This window comes from Phasianus colchicus, chromosome 20, assembly GCF_987193195.1.
Source record: "Phasianus colchicus chromosome 20, bPhaCol1.hap1.1, whole genome shotgun sequence".
NCBI lineage: Eukaryota > Metazoa > Chordata > Aves > Galliformes > Phasianidae > Phasianus > Phasianus colchicus.
Window position 1 is genome coordinate 6,912,804 of NC_143455.1, and position 26,886 is coordinate 6,939,689.

General features: G+C 39.4%; 1 long non-coding RNA gene across 1 annotated transcript; it reads right to left on the minus strand.

Moving 5' to 3' along the window:
* LOC149915368 (uncharacterized) lies at positions 1 to 24,206 on the minus strand. Its single transcript, XR_016459097.1, has 3 exons — positions 24,055 to 24,206; positions 3,204 to 3,299; positions 1 to 2,427 (listed from the first exon to the last, which is right to left on the minus strand). It is a non-coding gene; the product is annotated as an uncharacterized LOC149915368 (long non-coding RNA).
* Between the last annotated feature and the right edge of the window lie 2,680 nt (positions 24,207 to 26,886).

Sequence of the window (26,886 nt, forward strand, 5' to 3'; positions counted from 1 at the left end):
CATTGCTGATTCTGATGACAAGGAAGAAAACAGTATTTGCTTTTGTCACCCTTAGTCCTAATGATAAAACCACCGGGTTATATTGTTAAAGACAGGATTATTAGAACTTGCATACAAAAATATTATTTTAGGTCAATCAAAACTATATTCGAGTCAAACAAAGAGTATTTTAAAAGCCAAATTTTTTATCTTCATGTTTAAAAAAATGTAATGACCAAAGGGATCCATACAATATGAGCTTTAAAATGTTATCGAACATATAAAATAATTTCCACTACAGTAGATACCAGAACACCTTCTCTTTCAGTTTGCTGGTTTGATTTATTTATTGCTTTGGCATTCAAAAGCTAAATAGAACGGGTTGGAAAGCAATGTTGGTACAAGCTGTGAAAACTCCTCTCACAACATCCATTTCAATGTTACAAAATCTCAGCTAAACTTCTAGCTAGCTGAAAACAAAATGGAGATAGAAATTGCAATATCTTTACTACTGGAAGTTTCGTAACTCTGCTTTGCTGGTGATTATCTAGAGACAAAGCCATTCTCTCTGGACATGAATGTCTCTTCTCTTGTTGTTTATGTGAAAGATAATCACGTATGTCCAAGTACACCACAAATGTGAAATACACAGAGGCAATAAGACTGAGTAATAATTTGAAGCAGAATACTCTGGTAAAGCTAAAATTATTCAAAACTTGTGCTAGTTCCAGCTCTTAAAGCTGATTCCCCTCAGAACTCAGTTGTTATGAACGCTTGGCCAGGATTAATAAATACACCAGCTATTTTTTCTGAGATTTGATCTCATCAAACGTCATCGACCAAACTCCTATGGAATGTTTAACATGACATGACTCTTATCTAGCTGCCCAGCATGGGACTGCTTTTTGGAATCATCTGATACATTTATTAAAAGCCCTCAGAAGGTCACTCACACTGCAAACTAAGGTCAGCCATAATAACGTCTGTATTTAGATGGATGAACTGCTCTGGGCTCCCCCACCTGCTGAAGGGTCTAATGAGCCAGCTGAGAGTTCCTGTCATAGCAAACATACCCCTTTCTCAATTATAACCCAGAGAGCTGGTTGAAAATGCGTGAGCATGCAGAGCTTTAGGAGTAGGCATTTGACAGCGATGAAAGAAATATAAACAGGCCCAGAAAGAACACTGACAAGCAGCTAAAAAAAAAATTTGCCCACACTATGGCAAAAGATATAATGTGTTTTGCTCTAACTCAAGGCACGGATCTTATTTATGCTGCTTTTAAATCAGATTGCTAGTGAGTGATATGGTTTGTTTCTACAAGAACCTTGCACGTAATAGGCACAGAGAATGAAACAGCCTCAGGTGCAGACAGGCCACCATAAAGCCTTCCACAGTGCTCAGCCTTCCCCAAACTATGTTACTGCATGGACAGCCCATCTATTATGGCCTGTAAGAGGAGCCGATAGGGATAACAGCTTGGGGAAGGATTCTGCCTCGCACCCTGCTGAAACGAGCCTAAATACACTACAGAACGTGCGCAGATGGAGGAACACTGTTTCTGAACAAGTTGTCTGTCAGACAGCAAATCTGATGGGACGCTTAAGGAAAGATGCCTAGGGCTTGGTGTGTGGGTGGTGGGATGGCACGGCTGCAGCTGTGCTGAGGAGCTGTGCTGCATCCACTCTTGGCAATGGCTTTCCATCTGCAGAGTGCCTGACCTCCTGCCAGCCACGATAAAGCCAAACACAGCCGTGTTCTTAAAACAGAGACAACTTACAGACTTCTTACAGGCCACAGAGACGTAGAAGCAAGACCCAAGGCATCCTCCGCTCCCCACAGCGAGTAACAACCTTCGAAAGTAACTATAGACAGGTTTATATGAAGATGAACGCCAGGTAAAGGCTGCTTGGGTAGCTGAGCACTGACGGACCCTCGCAGCAGCAGCTCACCGCTGCCATCTGCGGGGCAGAGGCGGAAAGGCAGCCTCGGGCTGGCATGAGGAAGAGCTCCATTGCCTCTATTAAGTCTAAAGTATCTCAAGTCAATAGAACAATGCCTGCCACGGGCGTCTCGTCCATTCCAAAAGAGAGCAGAAGTAACAAGCCACACCAGAGCAGTGAAATGACACACTCATACCAGGAATTATATTGTATCTTTGATATCAGCGATGCATTAACACTGCTTAAGGCAAAGCTTCTGAAGGAAGTTAGGGTAATGTTAGTTGTAGGAACTACATGAGGGTAAAAGGCACTGCACTGAACTGCCCTCTGATGAAGCTTCGCAGTGATGGTGCAAAGGGACCTCACAAACTCAGCAGCATTAGTGATTTGCATCCAACTTACTGAAGGATAATGCAGGAATATGAGCGATGTCAGCTAGTCTCTATTCACACTGCAGTCAGCCACAGTCACAAAAAGTTGCAGGAAGATTCACATGCGTTTTACCCTAGTGAAGAGGCAAGCTGTCAGCTTCAGACTTCTGAAGGGCTTATGAGAAATTTTCATAAATAGTTGAACTTAGAAACAAAGAAACAAAATACCTCTTAAATTAACCATTGTCCTGAACACGTTTTATTTGTTCCTCTGGCACTGCAATAAACAAAAGCTACCCTTCTTCTGAAGGTGGACAGCTTATGGGTCAGATTTAGCACAATGCTGGGTTTTAGGCAAAGATCTCTCCAGCTCTGGTGCCTTGGCTTTGCTATTGTAAACTGTCTGCTTAGCTTCATTTCATAACACAGGGGTTTAAAATCAATCATGGTTTTCTTTCGGTTGATACTTGTTTGCTCTACTTCTCAGCTTTTAATACTTCACAACACTGACTCAGAAGTCTGTGCCAAGAACTGCATCACATTGATACGAACAAAACTCTCACAAATTCAAGCTGGCCCTCAAAATCCATTAGTGCCCTAGGAAATTCGGGAGTTGGAATCGTCGCAATAGAAAGGTATAGATTTGGTTTACATATGTTGACATGAGGATCTCAGTTGCACCCGTTATGAGAGTAACCGCACTTGGTGATGAGTGAGTGGGTTCTCCAAGGGGGAATGGAAAAAAATCAGAAATGGACCCTGTGTGGGAGCAATAGGCTGAGGTGCTGACAGCTTAATGAATAACTTGACTGTTATGACAGTAGGACACCTTGCAGTTCCAAGAGCAAATATTTGAAATCATATGCAATGCAGGAAATGTATATATGTATGTAGAGAATACATGGCTTACCCGTATCACTAACAGATGGTCTATGTTTTCACTTCAGAGGTTTTCTTCTGCACAATCATGAGTTACTGGGGGTGAGAGTGAATCCATAGCTTGCAACTGATGACATAAAATGGAACAGTGTATTAAAGTCCCCTTTTTATGGTGGCCATATGGCTCAGAGGTTTTGGTAACAGCTAATTAAGATATTTGCCTGTAGCCCCCCCCCCCATGAACCTACTTCTACTACTGCTCCAAAAGCTCTAGCTAGCTGAAGCAATAAAACAAGGTGGTGATTACAAAAGATGGTTCTTCAAGGATATAGATATGTTTAATAATAACAAAATAATTAAATGATTCTTGTCCGTTTATATTTTCCTGAAGTTCCAGTGGATAACAGAAAGACAAACTGGCTTTTGTCTAAAGCAAGATTTAGGGGTACCCATTAAAGAGGGGAGTTTGTGAGAATCTGGAAATGCCAGTTGCTGCTACGTATTCATCTTGGGGACCTGAAGACTCTCTGCTCCAGGTTTACTTACTTGGAGTCTCTTATACATCACCATTACTTAACACAACTAAAACCAAGCAGCCCTTTTCCTATGTGTACCACATACAGCTGATCCCATCAAGAAATATTTTTATTCTCTCTTGAGAATGAATGGGAATTCTTGAAATCCATGGCTTTGGGGATTTTCTCAGCTTATTCAGAGGTGATTGGTATCTTTTACAGAAAGCTTAGGTTTTGAACAACTTTTTTCCTTACAAGTAGCTTATTTTGCAAAGAAGCTGTGGTATTTTCATTAAGAAATTCACACTCTTCAGCCTCCTGCTCAAGAAAATATATTAACAATTTGCACTGTGTATTAGGAACAGGTATTTTTCTGTTTCCAGAAAATAGGCTTTTATGAATGCTCTGTTCACATTATCAACCAAAAAGAATTAACTAAAGAAGCAAAACTGGAAGCTGAAGACTACTGATGATATAAAGCATCGGAAAGAATAGAACAATCCACAGCAGAAACAATGGGATGCCATTAAAAGAGAAAATGCTCCACCAGTACTAGTGGGGAAAAAAAGACAGTTGCTGCCTATAGACAAAATGCTGAAGGAATTTAGTACCAATGCAACTGAAGTGAATAATTTCTAGGAATAAACTTTTATGATTAACTGAAATTCACAGAAATTTTTGTACTAGCTATGAAGAGAACTAGTGCATGAGGTTTCCTGAAAGGAAGCAGTTCTTTCCCTGCTCACTACTGCTTTTAGCTTTTCTGATTGCTACGTACATCTCACAGTTCATCTCGTGAGAATCAACTTTCCAGTCCTACATACAGGATTTGGTAGGACTCGGTCCTTGGGGAAAGAGCAGTCCAACACAAGCATTTCATGTAAGCCTGGCAAGGTAATTGTCTCCTGCAGCTGTCAGGACTAATCACTCAATGCAAACCAGGCCCCAGCATTTGTGGTAGCCTGAGGGCAAGCAAAATATCAATTGGGCTACAAATCAAGAGTGCAGCATCCTCTTGCACCATGAATCAGTTAAATGAGACAAGCAATTCAAGTGCTAAGTCAACATGGTCTGTATAAACAGGAGTTTGGAAACTGTATTTCAGTGATTTGCTTCACCTTATTTTTAGAAGGTAGCTAAAAAAGAGAGAAAACATGAACAAACTGCTTAGGCTGGACAAACTAATTTGGATAAAATAACCACAATCCAAATGTCTTCACAGAAGTTCCAGTTGAATCTATGTAGGAGGTTGGAAAAAATTCAATCAACTTAAAAAAAAAAAAAGATCTCCACACTTCATTCTTGTTTATTTAACACAGACCTGAAGCAGAAATACAATATACTAGACATTACTTGAAATCCATCCTCATTTATCTGAAAGCAAACACTGTAAGAAAACTTGTGCATCTATGATTCGCAGGTTGATTTGCAAATTAAGGGAACTGGAATCAGCTTTGCGGAGCTTTCAAGGTAAGAAAACCCTTAGGACAATAAGCTGAGAAACAACACTTCGCAGTTCTCCATTGATTTGTAGTTTCCCTCGCTCCCAAATTCACTGAAAATGTGAATCCATACTAGAAGAAAGTCACAAGATACATCCTAGAAATTACGTCCCACTAACTAACAGCAGAATAGGGATGACTTACATGATTCTTTTTTAGTACAAGTTAGCAAAAAGGAATATCCAGTGAGTTCAGTGGACTTGGTGAAAACAATAAAAGGTAAGAAGGGTAATATCAAAATCAGTTGTAGCAATTTTCGTCTGTGTACAAAGGTCTTTCAAGGAGTAGTAACACATGTTCTTGTCCACTCTGCAGGTTATTTCTGAGACAGTGATGTTGTCAGGAGGAAAGTATGGGACACCCCATGTTAGAGGTGGCTCTTTCAGTCCAACACAGACAGGTATGGCTGAAGAGAATTTCAGCTGCAAACATGTGAACACAGAATTGGAGTAAGACGACCCAAACCAAAAAGGCGACAAACAAAAAATGATGTTATATGTTAGTGGAATTCTGTTTAGACTGGAACACCACTGAGCTGGGGATGAAATACAATGGTGTGCTGATAAGGGGCAGTTCCTACCCGAGTCTCCTCCCACAGCCTCCATCTGTACCAGATCATTCACATCTACCGTCTGTCTGGCATCACTGATTTTCTTTCAAGGTAAATATTTTCCTTCACTAACAGATCCAGTAATGGGAACCCAGCCCATTTGCGCCATCTTAAGTAGGTGATACCCACGTGTTTCTGTAACATACGTTTGTAACACACATCAGAACTCAAAACGCATTCTCTTCTCACTTACACTGCTTCTGCACTGATGTAACTTCAGTACCTCTTCTAAGCCTTTCTTACAACTAAAAGGAGAATAAGAGTTCTGGTGTTTCTACAAACATAATACAGATCCTCAACTATAAGTGCTAGCTGTTTAGAGCACAGCCTTGGACACCAGTTTTTGACTCATCAGATGTGGATTTAAGTGATCAAAACATCCACAGCTCATTTGCAAACAAAGATGGAAGAGAGTTCAAACTGATAGAATTAAAAAACCTGTAGTTTGGGAGACTGAGGGGACCGTACACTACTCCACTATTATAATAAATGAGTATTTTTGCTTTGAACAGGGATAAAAGAAAATATTGTGGCATAGAAATGGGTAGAGATATTGACTGGAATCACTTTGAAATTGAATCAATCTTTAAGAGCAGAGGGAGGCCTCATATGTTGTCATTGGGGTGTATAGACTAGGCAAAAAAAAGTTTTTATTTCTTTTTATTTAAAATGTTTCATGCTTCTCAGTGGAATTTTTAAAAAATAAGTCCATGTTATTTAACTTTTTTTCCCCCCCACGTGTCTCCAGGCTTCGCAGGAAGACAAAGTTCGAATTTATAAGTAACTTATATTCTGAAAGCAAGGATTTCATGTGGAAGAGATGGACTCTAATAATATTTCCTACGAAGTGTTGCCTACATTCACTTCCAGTGTAAAATATGCCATCTTGGAAAAAAAAAAGGAAATAAGTCAGCCTGCATCCTCTGCATCATCCATGCAAACGGAAACCTGATATTGAAGATCATATGTCAGGTCTTGAAAAAGCAAAATCAATGCAAGTACATCAGCTGCTGCTATCTAAGAATGGGATGGAAGAAGATTTCAAGTAAACATCCTTATCAGAAGGGAGGGGAACTATGAGGTTATTGCTTGCAACTTGCTCAGAGTTCTGGGAAAAGAGTAAGGCTCATTAAAGCTGGATATCTGTGCTGACTTCCCGTACCCCCAACTGCCATTTGATTCTAGACACGAAGAACAGACAGAAGTTTATCATTGCCAGTGTCTTTAAAGATGCCCACACATGTTCCCTGCAGACCAGCAAGAGGGGGAAAATGTCCATTTTGTCTGGACAGGTATCAGTTTTAAGCTTGTCTTATCTTCACACACCCACCAACCTCCCCACATGGGAGCAGGACTATCGCTGTACAGCATGCAGGGTGAACTCCAGCTCTCCCTTCTGAGAACTGATAAGGAGGGATGCATGAATTGCCCTTTTCAGCCAAGCTCACGGTGTGCAGCCAATCTTTATCTCCAGTCTTAAGGAAGGAAAAGCAGAAACCAGCTAGAAGCCTTTCTTTCCCCTATTCTCTGATATTCTGTAAGTCACATTGGGAGATTAATATTGCAGCCCCTCCCTCCTCCTCCTCTCCCCCCCCTAAAAATTCCCTGTTGCAAATAAGCAGTCTGATAAACTTCAAAATAAAAACAGATGTGGCAGAAAGAATGATTTATGGACTCCCCTAAACACTTCAGTTTCTATATAATGCCAGGTTGTTGGTGGTGTTTTCTTAAATAGATATATATTGTCTACCTAGTATTACTCAACCCATTTCCACTTCCAGGTTCAGACAAAGGTAGGAACAATACCCAGACACCCCAGCATGGGAAGAATGAAGCACTACTGCAATGTCAGAGACCATAGTAATGGCTGAATTTCACAGATGTAAAACAGGAGAGGAAAAAGTAGTTACACAGAAAGGAAGGAAGAGTAAGGCAAAAACTTTCAACTTTCCCCCATTTATCTAGTGGAAAGTTGATAAAATTGCAATAAGCAAGCAATAGGTCAGTAAGAAAGTACCTGAGCAAGGATAAGTTAAAATGAAGGTGTTGAGTATGGTAATGGAAAAAAATTGGAGTAGTGAAAAGAAGATGACAAATGCTCAAGTGTCAGATAAAGAACAATGAATGCATCTGAACTGCATTCCGGGAACTTCTAGCTATGCTCTTGCCTCTGGGCAGTGTTCCTACCTAACATGCACTTCTGTCCTAGGGAAGGCAAACTCATGAAGACTCACAGAAATGCAAGTATTCAGAGGAGAAGCTTGGAGCATAAACTCCAATAGCATAGATATTGGTTCAGTGGCATACATTCATCTTTAGATCACATACTGTTATTGTGAACGACTGGTAGTTGGGTATTAATTGCTTGTAATTTTGAAAGCTCAAGCTTTCATTACTGATATGTCACCATTAAAGTCTCCACTAATAACTTGGGCATCAAGAGAAGACAAGCAAATTGTTTTTCTTCTTGCACTCTACACCTTGTGGTAATAGCCATTGAATTAAGTTTTACACACAAAGTAAAACTACACATTTAATTTCATATCACATTCAGTTTCCCAGCAACATGCAAATGCCTCTATCAGCACACAGGTAAACCCCGATAAACTGTAAGGAAACTGGCATAGCTGGATAACATCCAGGAGAGGTGCTTGAACTTGAGGTAGTGGCTTGGCACTAGTTGTTGGTATCTGTGTGCTGGTTCAGATCACATGCTATCTAGATTTCGTTGCTGGCTTTCTAGCATTACATGCCTGTTTTCACTCAAGTGTTTATTTCTATAAACAGACCTAACCTTAGAAAACAATATAATGACATCCTTCCTGGGGGAGGAGGGGGAAAGAAGTTTCCTCAAATTACTCAGGAGGGTTTCCGCTGGCTTTTTTTTTTATTTTCAATAATCCAAGAGGTAAATGGTCGCTTTTGAACTCTGCCCTCTGCCCTTTTTATTTTGCAACATGGGCAAAGATCAAGCCCAGAGTCAAAAGTGTCAGCAAAAATGGCTGTGATATGCATGTGCTTTCCTTTATGAAAGCCCTCCTGATTTTGTTTACAGAATTCAGTATAAACTCAGGGTCCAGATTAAAAGCAAATGTCTAAGTGTCCTGTGGGGAATTGCAGAGTTGAGGATGCAGCTTCTAAGAGATGCACAGGATCAATAGGGAGGTAAGGCCATTACTGGGGAAAAGGGAGAAAATCATGCCAAAGGTGAAATGTGGACATGGGGGTCACCAGGAGGTTGGAGGTAATGGTGGAGAAGAAACAAGAAAAAAAGTAAATTGAAAGCAAGAAAAAGTAACAGGACATATCTGTTCAAAGTAGTCCAAAGTTCTAGCAATATAGTCAAATTCCAGGTGGAGAAAAAAATACATCCAGATGTAAAATGGAAACAGTGCAAGACCAAATCTACCAGAGCAGAAGACAGCAGTTTATCAGAATCTGAATGTCTGGGCTCCTTCTGAACACAAAAGCGTTTCACAGCAAGACATACAGAGAAAGGCAAGCCAGCTATATACCTACTTATTATTCACACTGCTTCATCCCCAACTAGCATATGAACAGTGGCATGCTTACCTACTGCATCAAGACCTCTGCACTACAGACCCAAGGGGCAATAAAGCCCTCAGCTAAGTAGATGCTCTAGCAGTGGCATGTCCTTTTAAATTACTGAATAGCATTTTTCATTTTGAGGAAGGATCTGGAAACACCGGAGAGGCAAATAGGTCCCTTTTCTTCTAAAAGCTTCATGGTAATTGCTGCTGACAGGACTCCTCTATGGCAGTAAGGTCTCAGGAAGAACTGGAAACCATCTTAGAGCTGATTAAGGCGAGGTGTTATCCCTGACCCCTGTCATGCAGAGATTGTGTCCCCCCTCAGTGATAGGGAAGTAGTGAATATTAGATGATTTGGGATAAGACCGGGAGGAAGTGAATGAAAAGTAAACTGTTTTAAGCTAGTTCCTGAAATGACTGCAGATAACTATAACTGAAGGGAAAAAAACTATTTTGAGGCTGTCGGTGCAGTGCTGAGAGTCATTTGTGGAAGTGCTCCTTTTACTTCCCCATTTGTTTGGCTGCCAGGAGTTTTCAGTGGTGAAGGTGGGGCTGCCTATGGCAAAAGGAGTCCTCCAGAACTAAGCCATTTTGGATACCCCTGCTGTCAATGCACACAAACAAGTGTGAGCCCAACACAGGGAATCTCTTAAAGCAATTTCAAGAGATTCTTCAATTGCTATCTTGTCTAAAGAGCAAAAATAAGGGAATGCTACAATACAGCATGTGCACATTCAACCATACAACCTATGGACACTACCAACTGGCACAGTACCATCTTACATGGCTTGGATTTCTCTTCAAGTCACACAAAAAATCTCTTCCTATTTTATATGGCTTAGCATCCATGGCATAGCCTAAACAGCTTTAAGCATGTTTGATTTCATTTCAGTAAAATGGGCAACAGTATAGCCCCAAGAGTCTCCTTAATGGGTCACTCATCCATCAGGTCAGTAGGCAATAGGCTGCTTGTCCTGTGCAGATTGTTTGCACTTTTACAGCACAACATCCCTTCAGATCTCCCAGGAGCTGCTTTAAAAATGGCCAGCATTTACCAAGGATATATTCAGATTTCACATTATCCTGGCTGTCAAACTTTGTGTATTTTTCCAGTGTCAAACAGATTTTAAGATTGAGGAACAAGATAATGTGATGATAAAAAGACTACCATTTTAAAGGTAGCTTTTGAAATACTACATACAGCATGGGGCAATTTACTTTTTCTCCCCAGAATCTTATCTGAGTATTAATAGAACATGTAGACAGACTGGACCAGAAGCATACGTACTTATATGTTCATGTGCACATGCATGCATACAATCAAACATATGGTGCTGGATTTTTCTCTTAGGCATATTTTAACTTTCTTTTCTGTCAGCTTGTAAAACATGATTTTTATTCTTCCTTTAATGGCTTGAGCTAATTACTCATAATGACCTTCGACCTTCAAGTGCCTTCATTTATGGTAGCGCATTCCTTTCAACAGAAACATATTGGCTTGGTTTTACAGGGTGCCGATGTCTGGCAGCTTGAGCCTCAGCAGTACTACCACCATCTATATACAACCTGATCTGGGGAGTCCAAAGCATCATCTTTGCATAGGCAATATTTCTCAGAAAGAGTGGGAAAGTCTCACCTTGACAGTAATATCAAGTTTTGCTTTCAATACTAAGATCCTGCCACTGGATTTCATCTTAAGCAAAGATGCATAAATCGGTATACAACTGGAAAAATGTGAAATGTGGAGGCATGTGAAAATCTCTTACCTAAATCAGAGAATGGAGAAAAGTTTAACTTCACTGATGGAAAGTTCCACCTGGTTTAATACACGTACCTTCTCAGGAAGACTGAGTACTGCACAGCCATACAGTAAAATGGCTCTTAATTGCTACATAATCTCACTCACACAGTTCTCGAAGTATTGCTGCAGTATTTTCACAAATTAATTTACCATATGGAAGATTGTTAGCATTCATCTTCCCCAAAAACCGAAGTCTTCCCCCCCAGTATTTAATACCAAAATCCAGGCAGCTAAAAAATCCAGACATATCAGAAGGTTAACTCCAAAACTGTTGCTAGAATTTGGCAAGAATACTCTGTTGAAAACATCATGAAAGAGTTCTGTTAAATACATGGGTGTTCCTGAAAATAAAAGATCCAAGATTCTGGAATGCCTATTATTGACATCAGCTGGATCTCATGCAAACAAGGAATTTGGGGTGGTCTTACGGTTGGGGGAATCAGTCAGATTTTAAATATATATATACACACCTTCCATATTCAGCCCTCCCTGATGTTTGACAAATTGTTTCATATTTTAACCTTGGAAGTTGCTAAAACTTCTGGCCTTAATTCAAGAAGTCATGAAAGCCCCATATTAATGTAAAACACAAGAATAACCCACTATGTTCAAGAAGATACTTAGGCACATGTGTGAATTATTGAACAGGAAGGGCAAACCAAAATAGGTTCTCTCTCCCATCTTTTTATATTTAGAATTGGGGAACAGTCGCATTAAATATATTAAAGCTGTTCAAATCCTACTGCAATGATGGAGACAGCTCTCTAAAAGAACGTGTGGATATTGTACAGTACAAAGAAATTTGTCAATTAGTTCACCTAAAAAGACAACAAACCAAAAGTGCACAGAAGATGCACTCCATTAAAACAGACTACTAGGGGCAGAAAAGGAAGAGTCATGCAGAAAATGAATGTGTTCTAGGTGTTTTGCAGTAGTAACAGTTTTCATGATAAGCCTTTAAGCTTCAGGGTTATTTTTCTTGGGTCTTTTTTCTTCCTCAGCCTCCTCTGCACTAATACAGACTCTCAGAGAAAGACCATTTACTTGCTCTGTTGTCAACGCATCTGGACGCCTTGTCAAAACAATATAATTTTACTTTGTAACTTTTTGACACTGGTATTTATTGCACCTGTCTTTAGTCATGATTTATGACTTGTCTGGTGAGTATTACTCTGCAGCTCCAAGTTTACAATACCAGATAAGTGAAGCATTTGAAGTCCCGAATGGGCTACAGATTTATAGATGTATATTTCTCTCCCCTCCTCCAAAAAGGGAAATTAAGATGAGCACTTTCTCCCATTTTTCTGTGTGGTGGAAATCAAGATAAGAGTCTTTTGGAAAGGAAAAAAAGAATGCTATCTGCTGCTGTCTCTATTAGGAGGATTAGAGTCAAATTATCTTTGGTAGGGGAGTACTCTGCAGTCAAAGTAGGGTTTTATTTAGTTGATCGTTGGCTATCCAGACAGCATTCCACCTCCAAAACCATGTGTCAGTGATACAGACTTAGCATTATGACCACTGTAGCATTTGGAAATATCCATCAATTTGACACTCAGACTTACTAGGTTTGTAAACACTTCCTAAGATGCTACTTAACATTAAAATGTTAAGGCCAAATATGTAAATCTCAGCTTCACCTACCCGAGTAACCTCACTGAACAAAACTGTTTTATTCATGCAGATATATTAACCATGTCTATGAAAAGCTGTTCAAATGCAAGTCGAAATATTTCATTACAATAACAATGTTACATTATAAAAAATTTCTTTGATTGTTTCAAAAAGATCTCAATTCAGGGCATAAGTCAACCTGACAGCATCCCTGAAATATATAGTATGCTTGAAAGGTATTTATTATTCTACTGCTGTTAAAGCAGGTCTTTCAAATTTGCCAGACTTAAAACAAATCCGGGCTTCCTTCCTAGTCAAGGTTCTTTTCAAATCTGATCCGGTATTGCAGATGTAACATAAGACTGTTGACACAGTTTGGTTGTTGCGATGCAAGTATCCCTCCGGCATCTCTCTCATCTTAGCCAAAGCAGCATGTGAATGTGTGAATGTCAGACAAAGTTGTTTTGTAAACATACAGCCACTTTCATTTGTCAAAATTTCATTAAGTTGTAAATGTACTGGATAGGGTTTACTAGCATCATCCCCTGGGGATATAGGTATTAGCAAGGTTCCCTGCAGTTATCATTTTTCTGTTCATTTGTCTCCACTGATCTGTTCCTTTGATAGAAAAATGTGTGGAAAATCAGGGACTGCACATGTGAGGAGATGCAAAAGGAAAAGCTGAGGTTTCGCTTCCAACTATTTGTCTTTTTCAGAAAATAAAATATATTTACGAAGGTTACATGGCAAACCACTGTAAGAGGAGGCAAAAAGAAACTTGACCAAGATGTTCTCCCTAGTTCAGCCTGAGCGCACTGGAAGCCAGTGACTTCCTGCAACAAAACGACACAGGACTCAGTGTCTGGAGACCATGGATTGGCTCTCCTGCCCCAAACTTTGCACATTCTCAAATGCTTTGATAGGCTGCCAATGAAAATATTGGACAGGCATCAACTGTGAGGTTGCCATGGAGATCTGGTAAGCAGGGCAGTGGGAGCCCAGATTTCAGTCAGCACAACTTTAACAAAAGCTGTGATTCAGTGGTGAGTTCTTAGGTTAGATGCTTCTGGGCTTTAGCAGGGTGCACAGAAAATGGTGAATTTACTACAGAGCTCACTAAGCAATTGCAAATCATCATGCCTTTAGGGAAGAAAGCAAAGCCCTACTTTTCCTTCTGAGTCAAGATTGACCTTTTCAGTTCTTCCTCGCCCTTTAAAATGAGAAATAAAGACACTGGCTCTGTAACAGTCAAATGTAATTCATTGCAATTTGGAGATGCCTACATTATAGTTCTGGCTCATAGAATCATGCCATCAGTTGATAGACATTCTCAGCTCACAAATCATTAATTAATGCTTTAAAGAAGTAACAGAAATCCCTCCTATTGTGATAGTGGCAGTCTCAGAGGACAAAATCTTCACATAAGACTGATTGACCATGTACTTGTCACAGATAAAACTATAAATTATTTTTGGGAGCCTGTAGTCAATTGACACTTTAAAATGCTGTAAATACAGAAAACCTTTAGAGAATAGATAGTAGGCAAATAGCAAAGCACAATACTTCCAAAATCCCCTCATTCCAGCTGTTGTGCACAGAACTGTACATTAAGACATTTACATTTCAACATTAACAGATTTAAAGCAATATTAAATTCTTTGAATGCACTTTCAGGCTTTTTCAGTAACAGCCAGGAAGTCTGTGGGATATTTTCTTGCATATATACTGATGTGAATCTGTACTCTCACAAGTCAGAAGTAGTTGATTTGAGTTTTAAAAATAGAACTTACAGATCTTGTGACTGAGTTCTCCTTAAACGTGATGAACATGAGACTATTGCCTTTAGAAAGAAACTAAGACTTGACTATTTTATGAGACTCTAAAGGCAGAATGAAAATGTTAGAATAAGAAGCTTGATTGTTTACAGATCTCCATCTAACTAGAAATATATTTTTCAGGCACTTACAACAGTAATTAAATTATACCTCTTAATAAACAGGCACAAATTGAGTGAAATTTTATACAAAGTTTAAATCAAACTCAGACGTTTTAAAAGCCATCTTAGGAGGATCCTTGAAGCATCAACTACTAAGAATTTATCTTCTAAAAATTAAAGTGCTGGTGTTCTCTTCTAGAAGTTAGAGATTGATTTCAGGCTCAATGGCAGTAAGATGAGACATGGAAAATAATCTCTATCCACGTGCATTCAACTGAACACCATTAGATGGTATAAGACACGGCCTCTGACATTCAGTAAGGAAGAACAACCTGGGGAGGCATTCATTTCAACCAGATGTCAAAGAAGCAACAATAGCTAACATCTGAAAGGGACAGAAATCATCATGCTTCATCTTCTGTGCCATCTCCAGCAGAGATCAGACTGACTTCCAGCATGGGCAAGTTGCTCCACAGTTCTATGCTCTTATAGCAACTAACAGTAGATAGTAAAAAAAAAAAAAAAGTGGAAACTAGGCCCTGGCTTCAGCTTAACATGTTCTTTTACATTATTACTGCGATCAGGAAAGAATTTCAACCCAGAACATTTATCCATTTGAATTAAATGGAATTTTACTCTCATTACGGCTGGATTTAATCCTGCATGCAAGGTCTGATGGAGCTTTTACTGGAATCAGATCTTAACATCCAGGATGCTACGTGGGAATAGTGGCTGAATTCCACATGCATCTGACTTGTCGGATGTTAATAAGTACCAACACCAAGTAGAGACTTTGGTTTGATTCTGACATATTAAACTGGCACTAAAAGAATTATGGCAATGCTTTGGTTTCTTTAAAACATCACACAGTTCTTCTGTTTGCACTATTATCTATAGAAAAAATGAATTCTTTTGGTAGAAAGAGAGAAAATTGCATTGCTACTCATGCTTAACCAACTCTACCAGTGAGTTGCCAAGCTCATGACATCATCACTGGCAACACACACTTCAGATTAGAAGTAGCCTGATGACATCACCCTTCCAGTTTCTATCTAACAGATGGTTTCTGTATATTGTGTAATTTTTGATCATTATTCATGGTTTTGGTCAGTATAATTCAGGAAGTGAAAAAACTGCCAAGAAAAATTGACCTGGAACTAGTTCAAAGAGACTAAATTATTTTATTGATTAGACTCCTTAGCTTTCATTTTCCAGCAGAGCCATCATGAATCATCGATACACAATAATATCTGAGCAATTTCTGTGTGAGCTGAATTAAGTGCTCCAAAACAAGGTAAGCTTTGAAGGATCAGGCCTTGGAGTTGTTTGAAAACAAGATAGTTAAGATTTGCTGGGCAGCCCTGAAAGGGGGCCAGAAACTATTTACTGAGCTAAGTGGCTTGTTTGAACTGGTTTTTTATTTATTTTCATATTCTACTTGTTGACTTCATATCCGCCTTCAGCCCAGCTCCAAGTCTCAGGGCAGGCCCTGTTTTTCACCCATGTGAACGTGGGCCAGGCAGGAAGCGCCTCGAGAGGCCTCAGCAGAGCCAGGCCCAGCCCTGAGATAAAGCACAGCACAGGCAGAGCAAGCCTGGAGGAGGGCAAGAAACACTAAGGGAAAGAGAATAACAGAAAGCCTTGGAATCTTATTATGAAGCTTGCAGAGAGTGCAGCCATCAAGAAGGCTTCGTGCAAGAAATATTCAGAGGTCAGTGATGAACAAAACTCTGCGTAGTTCTTGTCTGGTATAGACGTGTCAGAAGCATATATAGCTGACAGCACACAGGTTTAGCCATGAAGTATGCCATGATAACCATCATTTCCTTCCTGACCCAATGCCCTGTGGGCACAGATTGCACCCAAATGTATCTTGGTGGCAGTTTTGTATAGGGAACAAGAGAAACAGTGAAAACATTCCAGGGTTAGCATTAGGACCTTGTTCACCATCTGAAATGAGGCTCCTTATCAATTCAGAAGTCCTTTGAGAGTGGGAAAGATAAAATGAGTACCAGGTTCACCCATTTGAGTGTCTTCCTGGCAATGCTGTGAGGCAGAAAGTGCCAAGTAGCTTAAACAAAACAAACATTCTCCCTGGGAGGCCTACAGGTCTTTAAATTGATTAGATCATAAGCTGGAAACCACTGTACTACTTTGAAGCAGTGATGCCAAGCTGAGTTGTACATAGCAAGTACTGCTTGCACCAGGACCTCTCTGAGTAAAGTGAACTAATGAAGTTTTGGGAATCCTTTAACAACTGTTTTTGGTAACACGTCTCTGTCCAGCACATTAGTAATTTACATGTGTACATTATGCAGATTAATAGTAAACTTCACATGAGTCCCAACATTTGTAAAAGTGACCTCAATATGAAGAAATCAGAGGGCACTTTCTCTTTTCCATAGCGTACAAAGAGCCGCAGTTGTTCAACCTTAATTGACCAATGTTCAAAGCAAATATTAAATATCCTTACTATCAGTAGTCAAGCTCTTCTATAAGCTAGTTTCATTCTTGCCTGAACAAAATGAACAAAAACATTAAACAGACCAGGTATCTTACAATTACAGTAATTAAGGTTTTAGTATATTGTCTCTGCTGAGTTTATTTGGTCATTTACTCTCCAGGACAACAGTTTTTAGTTTTACACGAGTTTAATGTAAGAGTATCATAAATAAGAATGAAATTTAGGCTAACAATCTTTTATTTTTTTTGCTGTCTAGTAGAAGAAAATGTAACAACTGCTCTATAGGCTTTTTCTTTCTTTTCCTGTTATGTTTAAATAAAAGAGCATTAAGATTTAATTACATGAAGTGCTTTTAGCCTAAGCTCATTAAGACAGTCACTCAGCTATTTCTGTATGGAAAACCTAATTGTGAAAAGAAGTGTAAGTATAACTTTTCATGCGGTAAGTTCCATATTACTACTGTACATGTTAATTTCACCAAGAGTTTTTAGAACAAAGTACTAGAGATTACTAAATGACATTTTACTAAGCATCCTCTTACCAAAATATTCTGGTTTGCCAAGTCTAACTATTTAGGGAAGACATCTCAGTTTAATTAAAAATCTTTATGGGGGAAGAAAAACTCTGTTCTTGCCTTTCCAAGTCACAGAGAGAAATAAAACACAGCACATATATTCTGTCTCTTTCCATCCCAAAACATATGGTTTGACACAATTCTGTTTTGTGAGAATACTTTACAAGTTTGGATTTTGTTCTAATGTAAAATTAAAATAAATGTTAAAACCTTGAGGTTAGCTGCAAAGCTGGAAGTGTTGTTCAAATGCCAAGTTTAACACCTAGTTTTTGTTACTTGAGTTGCAGGTGCTGAGGTTGCAAAAGCTAGGGGAGACTAATTTTTAGAGAGGCTCAGATTTTAAAAATCCTCATTTGCACTTAATGCAAACATGCTTTTTTTCATGCTACAAACAACCTGTCCTCAAAAACACATCTTTACATGAAAGCTGATGTCACCTGTACAATCCGGTTTTGGTGGGAGAAGTGCTTACACAACAGAGCAGGACTGTAATTGTAAGGAAGGGTTGGCAACAAAGTATTTGCTCAGGTAGAGTGAAAGATTCCGCAAAACTAGCACAGAATACATGTTTGATTGAAAGAAGAACATGTGTCCTCCAAAGCAAATACCTATATGAAAGTCAAATATATTCTGAGAAAGTACTCATTACATATACATTAACAGCCAATAAGCAAATTCTTAATAAAGAGTTTATATTATCAAGAAGCATTTTTAGTCTTCCAGTTTTTGGAGGAATATTGTTCAGGAATTGTTGGCAAAGAAATTCTATCCTCCTTCCTGATTTCAGTAGCCAGATGAAAACCTACGCGGTGATCAAGATGTAATTCTGTTTTGTTACCAGCTCACGCATTAAGTATTTTTCTTAACATTTCCAAACTGGATAGCATCCCTTTTTGAACAACCCACTTCAGACAGGGGAAAAAAACTGACATTTTTCTTATCAACTCTATGAGAACCAGTTCAGGAGTTTTGCAGCATTTAACACATCACACAGAAGAGACAACATGGATTTAGAGGAGGATGTCTACTGATAAGAAAATTTGCCTTAGTTATGCTTGCCAAAACCACATAACATGCTGATGAATATTTGCTTTATCCTGTTTCAATATGCTTTGTCTTGGCTTTCATGTTGTTAAAAGAAAATCTCTCCTGGAGAAGTTGAGAGAATATTATACATATTTAATATGATTATATGAAATGGACAAAATCTAATGAAATATTGGCCAGTTGGAGTGGGGAAGATGATGCTTGCATAGTTCTCCAACAGTGACCCTTGAGGACTGGGACAGAGATGTATTAGTTATAGCCAGAAGGGAACACATTGTCTCCTAAATCCCTTGGAGTAAGTTGGTTTTTCTTGCCAGTCTGCAATTGATTGAGTCATCACAGGTCAGTGATGACTGTGGATAAATATTTCCTTTGAAGACGTCAGACTCTACAAAACAGTACAATAAATTCTTCCACACGGGGCTGAGTCAAATTAGCAAGATTGCAGCAGTCACAGCTGGTGTGAAAGGACTATTTGTGGGACCTAAACTACTACTTGGAAGACTGTGCAACACAGCATCAGACTCACATTGTTTTCAAATGTACACGAGGCATTTGCAGTAGCTTTGTTTCCCTGTCCAAATGTATACTTTCCATGCAATTCATTCCACACAAGCAATACAATATCTGAAACATTAAAGTTTCAGATGGAATGTGCATTCATCTATTGTACAGAAGTGTCAAGGCAAAGCCACCAGTCTTCTAGTCTAAGACAGGGCACAGGTAGGAACAAAAGACAGCATTCACACCTCCCCAAGTCTCCACCTTCAGCAACATCACTATGATGAATGGAAGGATTTGACTGTATACTGTCAGCTCAATATGCAGAATATTTCACAACAATCCCAGTGAAAGCATACAGATTTTACTAGCATATTACAATGCCCAATGAAATGTAAAACCCATTGATGCTGGCAGAAGGGAATTATCATTCTTAGTTGGACAGGCAGAAGGTTTGGAAGATGATTCTTAACCCCTCCGAAATTAACCTCAAAAACTAAGGCTAGCTATGGGGTAAAAAAAAATTATTTTTCAAGACCTATTTATTTTGCTTGTTAATGGATTAAAATAGTTCCCAGCTGTGCAAAGTTCTCATTATGTTCATTACTTATAATGCACCTCACAATGAGATGATTAATTCAGCACACTTGCAGACCCTTCATTGAATGCTGTTGATTAAGCAATTATGTTAATCCACTTGTGTTTGTTTTCTCACTACTCTGATAGTCAGGGCCAATTTCTTTGCTGAATTATTCCATGCACATGCTAGAAGCTGTGCTAACATTTGTAGAGTCCAAACCCACAATTCACTAACAATGTGAAGGTGAAAATTGCAGATTATTTGTCTCTAGTGTATTATGGATTGTTAAGAAAAGTGCTGAACTTTATTTTGATGCCTTCTGTTTTGGACCAGCTCCTGAAGTGAAGTGACAGATTTCCTATATCAGCTTTAACACTGAAGTAGTAATTTCAGCAAGTAGGGATGAATCCTTTCATTTAATTTATACAATAGTACACCTTTTAGAAATGCAAAGCCCATGTACCATGCCAGTTAGAGTCAGAAACTGGACGTCTGCAGGAGAAATATGACACATTCAACTAGCACTATGAAAAACGGACAACTACTGCTCTAGTTTCAGATTGTCTCTGCTTTAACATAGGTAGCAGATCAGAAAAAGGAACAACATTCTCCTACTTTCAAATGAAAATATTTTTGTCACTAGCAAAAATGGAAAGGGAAATAGTGTGGTAGGGGAAATATGCAATACATTTTAACAGTCTTTGCTCAGCTTAGTTGGATGAGGCAGTGGTTCTGTAAGTATATCTGTCAGTTACCTACAAAGACATGTGATGGAAATAACGTCAAGCAGCCAGAAACATCCTGCCCTATTCAATACACACAACTCTCTGGGTGTCCGAGGAACCACCAGCAACCGTTTGTAAGAGTTGTCATTTACCGTTCCGCCAGCTTAGCCAGCCACGATGGCCAGCTTCAGCGGAAAGGAAAGGAAAGACAGATCCGAGTTATACCTCAATAGACTAAACAAGAAACCCCACAGCAATGCCCTGCTTTAGGTTGACCAAATCACTGGTGGATCTCATGAATAGTAGACACGAAAAACGCTAAAATTTCCTACCCAACAGAGGAGCCAAAACCAAAACGCAAAACATCCACACAAGACAAAACCACAGAAAACTAGCTACCCTGTAACATCTTTGATAACTTTTGAACACTCTTTAGAAAACAGTGATAGCACATTATAAATGCAAAGCAAAAAGATTCCATGATACCCTCACCAAGGCTATTTTATCCCTTCTTTTCCTTAGTTTTTGCACTTGAGTGTATATTCAAAACAGCTCCACTGATACTTTCTGAACAAAGACCATCAACGACCCCAGCTTTTATTCCAGGAGATGCATTTCCATAGCAACAGCTCATAAAAGACATTAAATAAAGCTTAGATCTCTGCAGCTCAGGTTGATATATTACATATTGGTCACTACTGCATGTTGACAGCTTTCCTGCAGTGTGGCCTGTGTCTTTTCTATTATGTACATTCTTGATGAGTGTTGGGGAGATTGATCCTGTTCTGTTATCCAGATTTTAAAACAGATGAAGTAAAAAGCTGTAGAGGGTTCAGGGAAGAAGCGCAAAGAACTCAGACATCCTGAGAACAAACTTCATTTGGGACCTGCTTAGGTTTGTCAGAGATGATGGAGGACTAGCACAATACCATTGTAAAAATACCTTCACCAAAGAAAAAAAGCACCCATTACTGAATAAGCCTAAATCTAGCAGAAAATGATTAGTAAGTGTGATTGGCAAAGGAAACTATTAAGGAATTAACATCTCTAGATCTTCTGTCTTCAGATGAAGGGCAGATACCTTTCTAATTGTGATGTTCCAGCTAGATGGACACTGCTAGGATTAACAGGGTGAACTTTAATCTTCTCTGTGTCAAACTACAGTATCAAGTATTGCCTTCTAGATTTAAATTATATCCATCTCTCAAGGAAGTTTCAAGGTTATTATGGAGTTTAATTCAAAACCAGCTTTCTTTCCAAATAAAAGCTCTGAGAGGAAGCTTATTTTTCCCCTTCTCATAAACATTCCTGTCGTAGGATTAAAAAAAAAAATCAAATAAAAAAGGTCTGAAGGACAGTTAGCAGTCATAGGAAAATATTCAACATGACAGTAATGCATACTTTTCTATGTTCTTTCAAATACTTCTATAAAGCAGCTTTATCTGATCATTCCCAGTAGCACTAACTTAAATCAAAGAACAGAATCATTTCTGTGCCATCCAGAACTTTTCAACTTGCTCCACACTCCACCACGAACTGAGAATTCTGCATCTGTTATTATTTTATTTTTAAACATTGCTTAAAGGAATTGTAGGCTCCTAACGCTTTACAAGGCAGTTAAGTACAGTGTGGAATTTGCTTTTAATATTCATCCACTTCTTATGAATTTCCATAGTTGAGTTTAAACCTGGAACCTGAAGACAGACTTGTTTTAATCCATTTATGTCTTAAACTCAATACCAGTTTACCAGATTTTTAGATTATTCTATTCTGGGAAACCCGAGCTGAATTTGTTAGCAGAGGAGAAAACTGATCAGAATTCTTTTTCTCTCCTTAAAAGCTGCACTAAAATTGTGTTGCCAGCTAAACCCCCCTCAAGTTCAGCACAAGGAGCTTGCCATAACGTAACATTAGAAATCATGGAAATCCCAATAGGCATGAGAAGGTGTTGAAGGGGGGGGGGGTCAAGGAGCATGATAGACATGAAAAGGCTTTTTTGCAGCTGGTTCCTTTCTCCTATCAACTGTACAAAGGCAGGCAAGGGAGCAGGATGGTGGCAGAGAAGTGAGGCTGGATTGTGAAAGGAACGCACTTTCCATCCATGTTCAGGAAACCAGTGAGACAAAAGGCACACAGCAGCAACCACATGGCAAGGGGGCTTCAGAAAACACGCTGCTTCCTCTGTTGTTTCCTCAGAAGCCCAGGATCCATAGCTTAGTTTGTTTTTCCAAGGAAATAATTAAACATGTGGGTAAAAAAAAAGTAACAAAAGACTGACCCTTCCTCCTTTCTTTTCCTTCTCTTTGCTGCCTGCCCACTTTAAGGGAAATCATTTTCATACCCCCTTCTGCTCTCCATACACAATGACAGCCCTGGAGCTGGGGCAGAGATTGGTTTACATCCCAGTAGAAGGGAATACTTAAGGAAACCTTTGGCAGCATTATGGATTGAAGTGCAAGGAGATGGTTTTATCAGGAGGCATCAAGGCTATTATTGTCCAAATAAACACTTGCTTTGCCAGACACGATCTACAGCTGCTGCACAGAGACCCTTGAATTTCATCTGAATTTCAATCTCCCCGTCCTTTTTGCCTTTCCTACTTCACTGTTCTCAGACCTGAATAGCCCACTGTAGGGGATTACTTCACTTTTTCCATTTTAATAGGCTTCACTAGGCTCCGACTCCTGACTTCCTGCCCACGACTCTAGTCCCCACTTCATCTAGATTTAGGAAGCTTTAACACATCCCTTTTTTCCTCCCCAGCTCCTTCCATTTGCCAGGGACAGGATGCTCCCCCAGACCTTGCTATCGTGATGCAGCATTTCACTGCTGATCAGAACAATGCTCTTTCAGCACACTGAAAACCCACGCTGATACGCACCTCCTCACGTACAGACAAATTACTCAAAAAAAAAAAAAAAAAGTAACGGAGCCAAGCTTTCCAGAGGAGTGTTAAACCCTTATCACTTTCCATTTTCTGATACTTGTGCTGTTCTTAGTCTGGCAAACAGACGCTCGAGTGACAAAGTACAGCAGGAGAAACTGTTTCTGCAGCATCATCACAAGATCAGAAAATAAACTGAAGCAGCTTCATTAAAAGACCGCTCTTCAGTGATTTCAAAGATCAGCAGAAGGAAAAAGAGCAGGCAGGAGCAGCAGTGTTTCAGGCTGTCCATTGTTTTGATGAGGTTTTTTTTTTTTTCCTTCCCATACCAAAGTTTTTCAGAAAAAAATTCCAGTAAAACGATTCAGAACACGAAATCCATCACACATAACAACCAAAACTTATTTACTGCTTACTCTGTTTTTTTCTGCCTCTTCCATTAATGCTTCTTCCCTTCAGACTCAGAAACTGAGGCTTAAACATTCAAAGCACCTTCACAACTTTGGACGCTTCAATACAAAACACCCTCATACCCAAAGACCACTGAAAAAGTGCAAAACCGAACGTAGTCAGTGACTTACCTGAGCAGTTCCCCCTTCATTCTTGAGCAAACCTCGTAGTCACACCACCATCTTTTTTCCGTGCTTGTTTCCAAGCTCAAAACGTAGCTTGACTACATTCTAGAGCAGAACTTCACCTCGAACATCTCACCAAAGGGACAAAACTAAGCCAAGTCCCCTCCAGGCACGGTTATATTCAGGCCCTGATTTGTAGTGCAATTACTCACAGCTGGGTGCTCAGACCCACAGGTTCATCAAGTCTAAAAAGCTCCACCTGTGAGCACTCTCTTCTATTGCCTTGGCCCACGTGTAACGCTTTGAATCTTGTGTGTAGTTGTTTAGCATGCTAATTGATCTCCTGAGCTCAATTGCGCTATCTTTTTCTATTTTCTGTACTAAAGAATGGGAAAGCAGCTTTTCAATCAGGTGAATCTCTCTTTGAAAGTTAGAAACTCCCAGCAAACTCTGGCCCTCGATTCTTACTGGCGCTGCAGAGACAAAACGCTGCACGTGCAGGTGGCAGTTTGGAGAACAGCTGCACGGCTTGCAACGACAGCAAAACAAAAGGCAAGCTTCAGAGGATAATTAGGCTTTATCTGGTACTTTAGTTTGTTCGTGTGCAGTAAAAAGAAAAACTAAAAACCCGCGTTTTAGGTTCTTTGTGTTTCTATCCGTTATCTTTCTTTGGGTATTTAGTGAAGGCAAATTTTGTATCCTCCGGCTGTTTCTGGACCATTAGTCGCTTCTGCAGCTCCCCCTTTAGGATGCAGATAGGGGTTTTGCATAGGGATAGCGCACAGTTATCCTCCCGTGATGATCTCCTGTGTTACCCAATAGCTCATTTCTGCAGGAGGTTTCTCAGTCAGTTGTGAGCGTTCTGAGTGTGCAGATTTTGTTTGTTTTTCTATGCTTGAAAAGCAAGACTTCATAAGTTTTGCGTTTCATACCTTAATCTTTAAGTTCCTCGCTTTCCACCACCTACTCAAAATCTGAATGCAACGTTTCTAAACCACTTCAACTTGATATACCCCATTTAGCTTGCTAAATCTAAAGAAACCTTTCACAGTCCTCCTGGTGATGGGCATCAGCGTTAAATGTAGCATGTGGGAGCGCCTTGCTTTGAATTTCCTTGGGGCATAGACAAGCCATGTTGTTCCTGCACCTCGATGAAATGATGAGACAAGAAGGAACCTTGTCTAACTGAGCCGACTTTGGGTCTGCGTTTCAAAAGCTGCTGTCAGCCAGGAAGGGGTCGATGTTTAGACCATTAAAATTTTCTCCTTGATTGGTCTGGAAAAATAGAGAGCCTTCCTTTCATGCTAGCAAATGAAATATACATATGCAAAATAAATACAAGTTTAGTTTCTTTCTACACTGCAGTTTACTACAAATAAACAGACCTGTCCTTCATAGACACACCAGCAGGATTCCTCAAAACACAGCACAACTTGCAGAACTGTACAGCAGTTGTTACAGTCCTTGATCGTGTCGTCAGCATATCTCTATCTGTTTTCCCATGAAATTGAAGTAATTAATGGCTTAGCACACGCCTGTAGTTGAACTATGACCCTACAGATATAGCAAAAAAAAAAAAAAACTAGCAGGATTTTGTATTTACCTGTCCGTTGCCATTTAAAGAATATGTGTTCTCGAGACTCAATCAAGTCTTGAGATTTCAAGATGAAATCTTTCATTTTATGAGACTAGTTTGCAGTCTATTACAAACAATAATTAAGAGCACTACATGCGAAGTTTGATATATTTAAATCAACTTCCACTCAGAAGTGCTGATTTATTTATTTAATTGCAGGTGTCTGTTTGGGGGGGGTGGGAGGAGAAGGTCATAACTAATACACGTGCTTCCATCTAGTCAATTATCTTTACATAGAGAGAGAGATGCTCATTTATTCCATAAACTATTGGTTTAAAGTAACACGAGAGGAAACTTTTATTCTTGTTACAGTTTCTCAGTCTCTTTGAAATAACCTGGGTGCTGGACTAAAGCAGGATGTACTTTTACTCTTTTGAGCCCTGTTTAGGTTGACACTTCCATCACTATTCCATTTCTTATATCACCTTGGCTTTCCATCACTGTTTTGCAAGTGAAAACATCAGACCTGACCTGAGACCAGCAGTGAGCTGCATCTGATAACAAGTCTCCATATACCTGTGTGGTCTGATGTCAGAGAAATAGCATGGAAATGGGAAATGAGATGAAATTACACGATTCTTATCTCCCCCACACCCCCCCGTAGAGGGCAACAGCTACTGATGTAGAAGTAGCTTAAAGTGAAGGGAAACCAGCAACAATGATTTTTCATGAAGTTTTCAAGACCTCTAGCAGAAATTAGCAAGGGGCCCTAACATCGTTATTAACTATGCAAGACTATTGTTTATTTTTACACAGGAACTAAAGGAGAAAGTATCTATGCTTATTTTTCTTTACTTAGCTGTAGAAATTGTATAGCTTTTTGAAAGGGTTAAATAATTTCCTCCTTTCCTGCACTCCTAAGGCTTTTCTTGCGTGCGCGTGTGTGTGTGAGTGTGAGGTTCCCCGCTAACCACAACTCTGTTTTCCAAAAGGAAATTAAAATGAAATACATCAGGCATGCTGGGACTTCACACTTCAGAGACTTATAATGCAATGTCGCCTTTTTAAATTGATTGTCACTTTAACTGCCCACAGCTACTCTTCAGGAAAGGAGCTTAAGGTTTTACTGTTCTTAATGGGACGATATCTCTCTTCCAATGACTTAATTTAGGCTGTGCTGAAACTCCCATTAAAAGCAGGACCATTAATATTTCATTAAAAATGCCAGTGATGTCAGGGCAGCAGAAAGCTACCTGCCAGTC